The sequence below is a fragment of the Palaemon carinicauda genome, chromosome 4 (assembly GCF_036898095.1).
Source record: "Palaemon carinicauda isolate YSFRI2023 chromosome 4, ASM3689809v2, whole genome shotgun sequence".
NCBI lineage: Eukaryota > Metazoa > Arthropoda > Malacostraca > Decapoda > Palaemonidae > Palaemon > Palaemon carinicauda.
In genome coordinates, this window is record NC_090728.1 from 181246542 (window position 1) to 181257365 (window position 10824).

Here is a 10824-nt window from a genome sequence, read left to right on the forward strand (position 1 = left end):
TCAGGACAATGCCCTAGAGACTGACCATATATTATATGATCAGCGCCCAAGCCTCCTATCCACCCAAGCTAGGACCAGGGAGGGCCAGACAGTGGCTGCTGATGACTCAGCAGATAGACCTATAGGCTCCCCCAAACCCCCCAACCTTAGCTCACAATGATGGTAAGGTTGCAGACACTAATGGCACTAACGAGTCTGAGCGGGACTCGAACCCCTGACTGGCAAACACCAGGCAGAGACCTTACCAATCAGGCCACAACAACCTGTAATGGATAAAAACCTCTGGCTTAAAATTTTATGGGCTGGTACTTCTCACCTTATCATATTAGTAGAAAAATTGATAGTGAGAGGCATAGGAACAGAACATTTCATAATTATCCCGTGTAAATTTGAACACAGGAGTTCCTAATGCACCCAGCCACACCCTTACTGTGCAGCGAGATTTTGTGGTTAGCCCCGCCCATCAACTCTGCCATCTCTCCCTATGCTATCTGTTTTTACTCGCCACGAAGTAATGGTGTGACAGGGTGCACTTCTTTGGAGTGAAGCGTGTCAGAGACTCCTGTATTCATCTGTACTTGAAAAAAAAAAACCTATAATATTATAGATAATGAAGTGGGTGATTGTCAAAGTTTTACTTTGAATAGTTTTAAAAAGAGAAAATCTGAAATACTCACAAAATTATTTTATCTGGGTAATGAACCTATAATTTTTTTAAAATTTCTGTGAAATTTTTGAAACTTTAAGCAAAGAACTAAGCTCTGATTAATTGTATTTCAATTTAAATTCATTTTGTTTTTCAATGCTAAAGCTCAATATTCAGGTAACCTAAACAATTATCTTACCGTTTCGCAAGGGAATCAATTAATGAAGGATGGATAAGAAAGTGTAACTTGACCCGGAGGAAGCATTAAACAACAACAATTACAAAAACAGCAAATGCAGCCGTTTCTAGTCCACTGCAGGACAAAGGCCTCGGGCATGGCAATTCATGTCTGGGGTGTGGCTAGTTTTCATCACTACACTGGCCAGCGCGAATTGGTGATGGTGGGAGACTTTCGTAAGAGGGAAGACTAATCTAATCGGGAACTTTGGAGCAAGGAAATTCCAAGACCAAATCTAAGGAGCGATACGATGAATGCCAATTCCCACAGTATAATGAGAAAGAGATTGAGGTGTTGCAAGGTCATTTGACAATAGGTACCAAGACCTAAAGAAGAGATCCTTCTTTTTGGTTTGAGGAGGGACCATCCTTAAGCTCACCGAAATAGTATGGTATAAAAAATGGCCTATGGATGAGATTAAATTTTATGAAGAACAAGATAAGATAACTGAATGCACAGAAATGGTTTTCCGCCAAAAGAAGCAAGTGGGCCAAGAAACCCTGGGACCAAACTTGAAGTGCAATACATTATGTAGTAGATATTACTTTTAGTATTTGACAACGTCGCCTTCTACCTTTACCCACACTCACTTTTTAACCATCTGCTAAACCTCAGTTATGTATATATGTATATCCGTACACACACACACACACACACACATATATATATATATATATATATATATATATATATATATGGGTGTGTTTGTATGTAATTTGTATATGTATATATGATGTATAAATATATGTACATATACATACGCATATGTATGGATGTGTGCATGTATACCGACCCATTCATAAACCGGATCCACTTAAGATCATAACCTAATGTATATGAAATTCCTTAAAAACTCAATTTTCTTCTTCTAACACACACACACACATACACACACACACACACACACACACACACACACACACATATATATATATATATATATATATATATATATATATATATATATATATATATATATATGTTAGTTCATGAACATTTTGAATTTAAAGAATTTCATATACATTAGGTAATTATACAATAATTACGGTATTTGAGAGAGAGAGAGAGAGAGAGAGAGAGAGAGAGAGAGAGAGAGAGAGAGAGAGAGAGATTTTGTGAGTGTGTACAGTATGCGTAACGCATGATTCAAAGCAGATCCGGTTTATGAATGAACTCCGTCGCGCGTGGCATTGTCAGAGAATGTAAGAAAAGCGGAACTTGAGAGAGGCGTTACAGTCACCTGCCGTCAGTATTGGTCATCTAAATGCTTGGATCGCGGAAGTGTTGTTGTTGTTATTGTTTTTTTTTTCCGGATCCTGGAGTCTTCTAATGACGCTACAACAACATAGTGCATAGCTGTGGCCTGGTAATGATTCGAGAGGTTTCCTCTTCCGTTTTTGGGGTAAGGAGTTTTCTCAGGTGATGTGTGATATGTATGGACTTTAAGCCATAACTTCTTGGTGACTCAACTAGTTATTGCTAGGTTACCAACTTCGCCAAGGTAATTGTGCTATCGTTAATGTTTAAAGGTTTATGGGTGGTGATACCTTTAACGTAGAAAGGTTTGTGTATCACCTTTATCAGCAAAGCTGTACTAGTCAAGGTCACCCATACTAGGTTGGTTTGTTGTGAGCGATCAGACCAAGTCTCCAACCATCACCAATCCGCACTGGCCGGTGTGATAATGAACCCCCCCCCCCTCCAGACATGAATGAGTACACGTCTGAGGCATTTGTCCTATAGTGGACTACTGTAGAAACTGCTGCATTTGTTATTTTAACGTTATGAACGTACAGTAGCAAGGGTTAGTGACAATGCCCTAGCCTGAGAAAGCCCTAGAGACTGACTATATATAAATATGATCAGTGATCAAGCCCTTCTCCATCCAAGCTAGGACCAGGGACGACGGGACAATGGCTGCTGATGACTCAGCAGATAGACCAAGGCTCTTAGCTCACAAGGATGGCTAGGTCGCAGACTTTACAAGAAACTATCGAGTTTGAGCGGGATTCAAACCCCAGTCCGGCAGATCGCCAAGCAGAGACGTTTCCAATAGGTTACCACAATCCTTAATTTGATATCTTTTAGTATTCCATTATTGATGTGATAATCTTATCTTTGATTTTCTTGTGATTATCTTTTATTACGAAATTGATCCCATGTACATTATTCCTATTTCTGACATTACTGTACTAAATTCACACAACATTCTGGAATCGAAAGTTCTGGTACAGTTGGACGCAGGAATTCATGGCATACCTCTGTCTGATGAAATGCACCATGTCATACCCACACTGCGTGGCAAGTAACTAAGCATATAGTGTAGAAGGAGAAAGCAGAGGTTGCGAGGGGGTAGGAGGCCCTACACACAGGAACTCGCTGTGTAGGTAGTGTGTGACAAGGTTAACTTCCTCAGATCAAGGCGTACCAGTAATTCCATTGTCCAACTGTACGAGCTTTTATTAGAGTAATAATGGCCTTGCAAACACTTTCTATTATTCTTCTCCCCCATCAATTGATCATAGTGTCTTTTCTGCAAGTGATTTTTAAAGGTCTCTTCTACGCACGGATATTCTATGGTATACAGTAGATATGCTATCCCCAAAATTTTTGGTCCAATTATCATTACTTTCAGCTAAGGTATTATTATTTTCGAAGGTTTGTAGGTATTTACGGCCTGTCCTTTACCCATCCCGTATTCGTTTCCATAAGAAAAAATATGCTAAATTGAACGAAAAGTTGCCTAAATTGGGGAGTGACATTCCTTAATTAAAGTTAAAAAGTTAGTAGTTAAGAGGTAATTCGTCAATTTCAATAAGTGTTCAGTGAAGAGGTTGTTGGTGTTAGATATCTGTGAGGTAACATTAATAAAAAACTCCTTTAGTGATTTCAGTGAAGTTAGTGAAAAGCGAATGCATGAAATAAATTAGAGGGGCACTCAAGATAGAGCATGTCTTACTTTGCTCGTAACTCCACTGCGTACTTGTACTTCGATGTATTTTCTTCAAAATCTAATGGATTTGTCCTTGGGTCATACCCCACATGTCCACGAAGTTTTGCAGTTTTTGCGTAATGTTCACAAACGAAAAATAAACCTAACAAAATATTTGCCATTTGCTTAACATTGTGATTATTTTCAAAGTAATGCTGCGTATTTAAACTTTGATATATTTTATCCAAAATGTTACAGATTCATCTTTGGGCCATACCTAACAGGAATACCAAGTTTGGTCAAAATCTGTTCAGTAGATTTTGTGTAGAGTTGCTCACAAACAAACATATAAATAAAATAGGACAGAGACTGCAGGGATGAATACATACCCTTCGCAAAATTTTGGCAAAGGCAATAAAATAACACTAGCATTGCATATAAAAAAATATCTATAGATTAAAATTTTTTTTATTGACATTTCTACTATTGACAAATTCATTTGGGCTTGAAATGCGCAAACAAAGAAATCAGAGAAGACAAAAGAGTGGCGACGTAACCCTTTTTAAATGAAGGGACATAACATTTGGGAATGGGGAGGCAGGTGTTCGAAAGATTTCAGAAGTCCGGCATCTCTCTCTCTCTCTCTCTCTCTCTCTCTCTCTCTCTCTCTCTCTCTCTCTCTCTCTCTCTCTCTCTCTCTCTCTCTCTCTCTCTCTCTCTCCTGAGTCCAGGATGTAAGATCAGGTCTCCCTCGACGATCTTTTGTTTCCAGATTATAAAAGGTGAGATCCTGTTCGCCTACTCATCAGCATTGGCTATGGTTTGCGTTACAATTTTGTTGCTTATATTTTTTCCTTTGTCTTTATGTGTCAGTAATACAAACTAGATGTATTACGTATCACTAGTGTACACTAGGCGTCAAAAATGACGCCTTAATAGATTATTATTATTATTATTATTATTATTACTATCCAAGCTACAACCCTAGTTGGAAAAGCAAGATGCTATAAGCCCAGGGGCTCCAACAGGGAAAAATAGCTCAGTGAGGAAAGGAAATAAGGAAATAAATAAATGAAGAGAACAAATTAACAATAAATCATTCTAAAATAAGAAACAACGTCAAAACAGACATGTCATATAATAAACTATCAACAACATCAAAAACAAATATGTCATAAATAAACTATAAAAAAACTATGTCTGCCTGGTCAACAAAAAAGCATTTGCTCCAACTTTGAACTTTTGAAGTTCTACTGATTCAACCACCCGATTAGGAAGATCATTCCACAACTTGGTCACAGCTGGAATAAAACTTCTAGAGTACTGCGTAGTATTGAGCCTCGTGATGGAGAAGGCAAGGCTATTAGAATTAACTGCCTGCCTAGTATTACGAACAGGATAGAATTGTCCAGGGAGATCTGAATGTAAAGGATGGTCAGAGTTGTGAAAAATCTTATGCAACATACATAATGAACTAATTGAACGACGGTGCCAGAGATTAATATCTAGATCAGGAATAAGAAATTTAATAGACCGTAAGTTTTTGTCCAACAAATTAAGATGAGAATCAGCAGCTGAAGACCAGACAGGAGAACAATACTCAAAACTAGGTAAAATGAAAGAATTAAAACACTTCTTCAGAATAGATTGATCACCGAAAATCTTGAAAGACTTTCTCAATAAGCCTATTTTTTGTGAAATTGAAGAAGACACAGACCTTATATGTTTCTCAAAAGTAAATTTACTGTCGAGAATCACACCTAAAATTTTGAAAGAGTCATACATATTTAAAGAAACATTATCAATACTGAGATCCGGATGTTGAGGAACCACCGTCCTTGACCTACTTACAATCATACTTTGAGTTTTGTTAGGATTCAACTTCATACCCCAAAATTTGCACCATGCACTAATTCTAGCTAAATCTCTATTAAGGGATTCACCAACCCTAGATCTACATTCAGGGGATGGAATTGATGCAAAGAGAGTAGCATCATCTGCATATGCAACAAGCTTGTTTTCTAGGCCAAACCACATGTCATGTGTATATAGTATGAAAAGTAATGGGCCAAGAACACTACCCTGTGGAACACCAGATATCACATTCCTATAATCACTATGGTGCCCATCAACAACAACTCTTTGAGATCTATTACTTAAAAAATCAATAATAATGCTAAGAAACGACCCACCCACTCCCAACTGTTTCAGTTTGAAAACAAGGGCCTCATGATTAACACGGTCAAAGGCAGCACTAAAATCAAGGCCAATCATACGAACTTCCCGACCACAATCAAGGGATTTCTGTACAGCATTGGAGATTGTAAGAAGGGCATCACATGCTCCAAGGCCTTTACGAAAACCAAATTGCAAACTAAGGAGTAGATGATTACCTTCAGCAAACCTATTAAGACGTTTTGCCAGAAGACGTTCAAAAACTTTAGATAATATGGGAGTTATTTAGATAGATTTGCACACATAGATTCAACCCTTCCCATCCGTCCCCCTATCCTAACTACAACACCGCAGTTTCGGCAATTTAAGGAGAGACTGTGGTTTCCGAGTGTACCTCTCGGGGTACATCTCTCACCGGGGAATGACTACTCCCTCTCCCCCTGAGCGTGCCGGGAAAGAAGTGTTAATTTTTATTGTTTATTACTTCTCTTGTAGATTTTTTATTTCCTTGTTTTCTTTCCTACTGAGCTATTTTTCCTGTTAGAGCCCTTGGCCTTATAGCATCTTGCTTTTCCAACTAGGGTTATAGCTTATTGTAAAATTATATATGTATATAATTTATATATATATATATATATATATATATATATATATATATATATATATACACAGTATGTGTATATATATATATATATATATATATATATATATATATATACACGTATATATATACATACACATACATGTACATATATATATATATATATATATATATATATATATATATATATATATATATATATACAGTGTATATATATATATATATATATATATATATATATATATATATGTATATGTATATGTATATATACATACACATATATACAGTATATATATATATATATATATATGTATATATATATATATATATATATATATATATATATATATATATATATATAACCAGGCACTTATTCTTTATTATATTGGGGAGATTAGTACAAGCCAGAGTTATCACGAAGGTATAATTGTTGTAGGTGTTATTACCATTGTTATTCATTTAATAGGATTATTCTTAATCATCTTTTTTTCATTTCTTTGGATTTGATGACATTTGTTAAATTAGTTTTCATATTTTCTGTCTTAGCCTAGCCTGCAGGGTCACAAATCAATTTGAAGATTGGAACTTTTAGTAGTTTTCTTTAATTTTCATAAAATGATGGTCTTTAGTAATGAAAATTCGACAGTAAGTGTAAGTGTTGCTATTTTAAATATGCTATCTGAGACCCATTGTCTAAGGTCACAGGTTCAACATTGAATTTTCTCCTGATTTGATGAAACTAATTAGGGAGGTACCTGGTGATCTATTCTTCAAGGTCACAGGACAAATTAAAGCTCCAAATTTTATTTTTCAACATTTGGTTTATCTCGATTTTTCTTATTTTCCACAAACAGTATTTACTCTGCCTTGTTTTTTGAAGTTCAGTAGTGATTCTTTTCCTCCAGATCAATTTTAAAACCACTGACTTTTCAAGGTGAAAGATGTAAACTTGATTCTTCAGCTTTAGATTTCATCTGTATAATGAAAAATGTGGGGTAGGAGTTTTTGAAAATCATTCCTAAATTTTTTAATTTCATCCAATTATCTGATTCTTGAATAACTGTTTAATGGTCAAGGATTCCCGGATGCCATAAATAAAAGGCATTGGAGAGGGTGCATCAGGCAACTGAGCACTTAATGTAGGGATAACAGTGGGAAAGAAGATTCTCTATTGTATCCTTGAGAATTGTATTGCCAATAAGCAATTTTTGGTAACCTGAAGGTCTCGTAATTATTATTATTATTATTATTATTATTATTATTATTATTATTATTATTATTGATACTAGCTAGACTAAAACCCTATTTGGAAATGCAGGATGCTATAAACCCAGTGGCTCCAACAGGGAAAATAGCCCAGTGAGGAAAGGAAACTTAAGGAAAAATAAAATATTTCCAGAAGAGTAACATTAAATTAAATATCTCCTATATAACCTATAAAAGCTTTAACAAAACAAGAGGAAGAGAAATAAGATAGAATAGTGTACCCTCAAGCAAAAGAACTCTAACCAAGAGAGTGGAAGACCATGGTACAGAGGCTATAGCACTACCCAAGACTAGAGAACAATGGTTTGATTTTGGGGTGTCCTTCTCTTAGAAGAGCTGCTTACCATAGCTCAAGACTCTCTTCTACCCTACCAAGAGGAAATTGGCTACTCAACAATTACGGTGCAGAACTTAACTCCTCGGATTTAAAAGAATTGTTTGCTAATCTCAATGTTGTCAGGTGTATGAGGACAGATGAGAATATGTAATAAATAGGCCAGACTATTCAGTGTGTGTGTAGGCAAAGGGAAAATGAACCCTAACCAGAGAGAAGGATCCAATGTAGTACTGTCTGGCCAGTCAAAATGCCTCATAACTCTCTAGCGGTAGTATCTCAACGGGTGGCTGGTGCCCAAGCCAACCTACTACCTGATTTCCTGTTGGAATGGCCTTGGTTCTGTTTGGTATTGTCATTATCAGGTACTTAGGGTAGGAGACTTTTGAAACATGCGTACAATAGGTTGGCATATCATGGATTGTGGGACCCTATCGGAAACATCCATGCCTGGCTATTTGTTGGATGGGAGTTCGAGACCCACTCAAGCTTCATAGTTTCTAGTAGTGTTTGCAACCTCACCATCCTTGTGAGTCAAGGATGGTGTGTATGGGGGTGCCTAAAAGTCTATCTGCTGGCCGTCCCTGGTCCCAGCTTGATGGAGAGCGGCATTGGGCACTGATCATATATATATATATATATATATATATATATATATATATATATATATATATATATATATATATATATATATGTGTGTGTGTGTGTGTGTATATATATATATATATATATATATATATATATATATATATATATATATATATATATGTGTGTGTGTGTGTGTGTGTGTGTGTGTGGTCAGTATCTAGGGCATTGTCATGTTCCTTGCCTCTGCCATTCATGAACAACCTTTAAACAAAAAATCACTGGGGTGGGTTTGGCTATTTTAGCAAAGATATACCCCAATACTAGAACAGTCAATGAAGATAAAACACAGTTAATTTAACAGTACTCAAGAGACTTCGTAGCCTAATTCTGGTTTTCAACGAAGAATGATGTTTCAATTGATGATAGTCGTGATTTTGAAGCCTGCAGGCACTTTCCTTGTTGGATGCAAGAACTTTGTTGATACTGTACTCTGTGTACAGATTAAACGCACCTACTGTACATTTAGTGCCTTGGCGAAAATCATAATAGTGGACAAAGCATTATTTTCGTTAGTCTTACAGTAATAATAATAATAATAATAATAATAATAATAATAATAATAATGATAATAATAATATTATTATTATTATTATTTTTTTTTTATTTACTTATTTATTTATTATTTATTTATTTATTTTTTTTTTTTTTTATCACAGCCTCCAGGGACTGATGATTTTAAGGTGTTGGGGTTCTATGTTGCATCCAGCTTCATTAGAAATTCATTACTCTCATAACAATATGTGCATTTTCTAGTAGCATGCTCTCTTAGGGCTACATTGTTTCCAACTGTTTCCAGATTCCTTTTATATGATTTTGGTATGGCTATTGGCACTACCTCCACTTGCATATCCCATAGCCTTGTCAAATCAATTCTTAAGTCTTGCTATTATACTGTTTTCTCTCTCCCCTTAACCTCCATTCTTGAGTCCCACGGTAATGCGATATTTATGAGTGATACTTTCTTCTTTGTCTTGTCAATCAGAATAACATCTGGTAATTGGGCTTGTATCAGCCTCTCCTTCCTGCTACTGTAGCCCCAGAGTAACTTAGCCTGATCATTTTTACCACAGCTTTAGGTTGATGTTTGTACCATTTACTGCTACATGGTACTTAATATTTTCTACAGACCCGCCAGTAGAGTTTAATCACTGACATGAGTCTTTTTATAGTTTATATATGACATATCTGTTTTTGACGTTGCTAATAGTTTATATAGGACATATCTGCTGTGATGTGTTTACTGTTTTAGAATGATTTATTGTTAACTTGTTCTCATCAGTTATTTATTTCCTTATTTCCTTTCCTCACTGGGCTATTTTTCCCTATTGGAGCCCTTGGGCTTATAGCATCTTGCTTTTCCAACTAGGGTTGTAGCTTGGCTAGTAGTAATAATAATAATAATAATAATAATAATAATAATAATAATAATAATTTCTTTTACTGATGTTGAATGTTCACTGGCTGTGTGGTTTATGGTTTCTTCCTTTACCATATATTGCTTACACTTTGACAAAATGTTAGTTCCGTCTATTGCTCTTTGAATATATCTGGTTCTGAGGTACTGCTCTTGTGCTTCCATTTCCATTCCTTCTATTCTTTTTAAGTTCTCTTATTTGTAGCCATGCCATGTTTCATTACTGATTAATTCTTCTGTTTACCTCATGGATTGTCCATGTATTAATTTTTTTCCATTCTTCTAGTCTATCTTTTCCTGTTCTCTCTTTATATATTTATGAATCCTTTTCCTCCTTTATCAAGTATTCTTCCAACCTACTCTAGAGATCCTGCTTTCGATGTTGAGATTGTTGATACACTCTTCTGTGATGATCAGTCATTTTCCTCCTCTGCAAGGTATATACAGCCTTCCAATGTTGGAACTTTGATACAGTTCTTGGTTCATTATTATTATTATTATTATTATTATTATTATTATTATTATTATTATTATTATTATTATTATTTTTATTATTATTATTATTATATT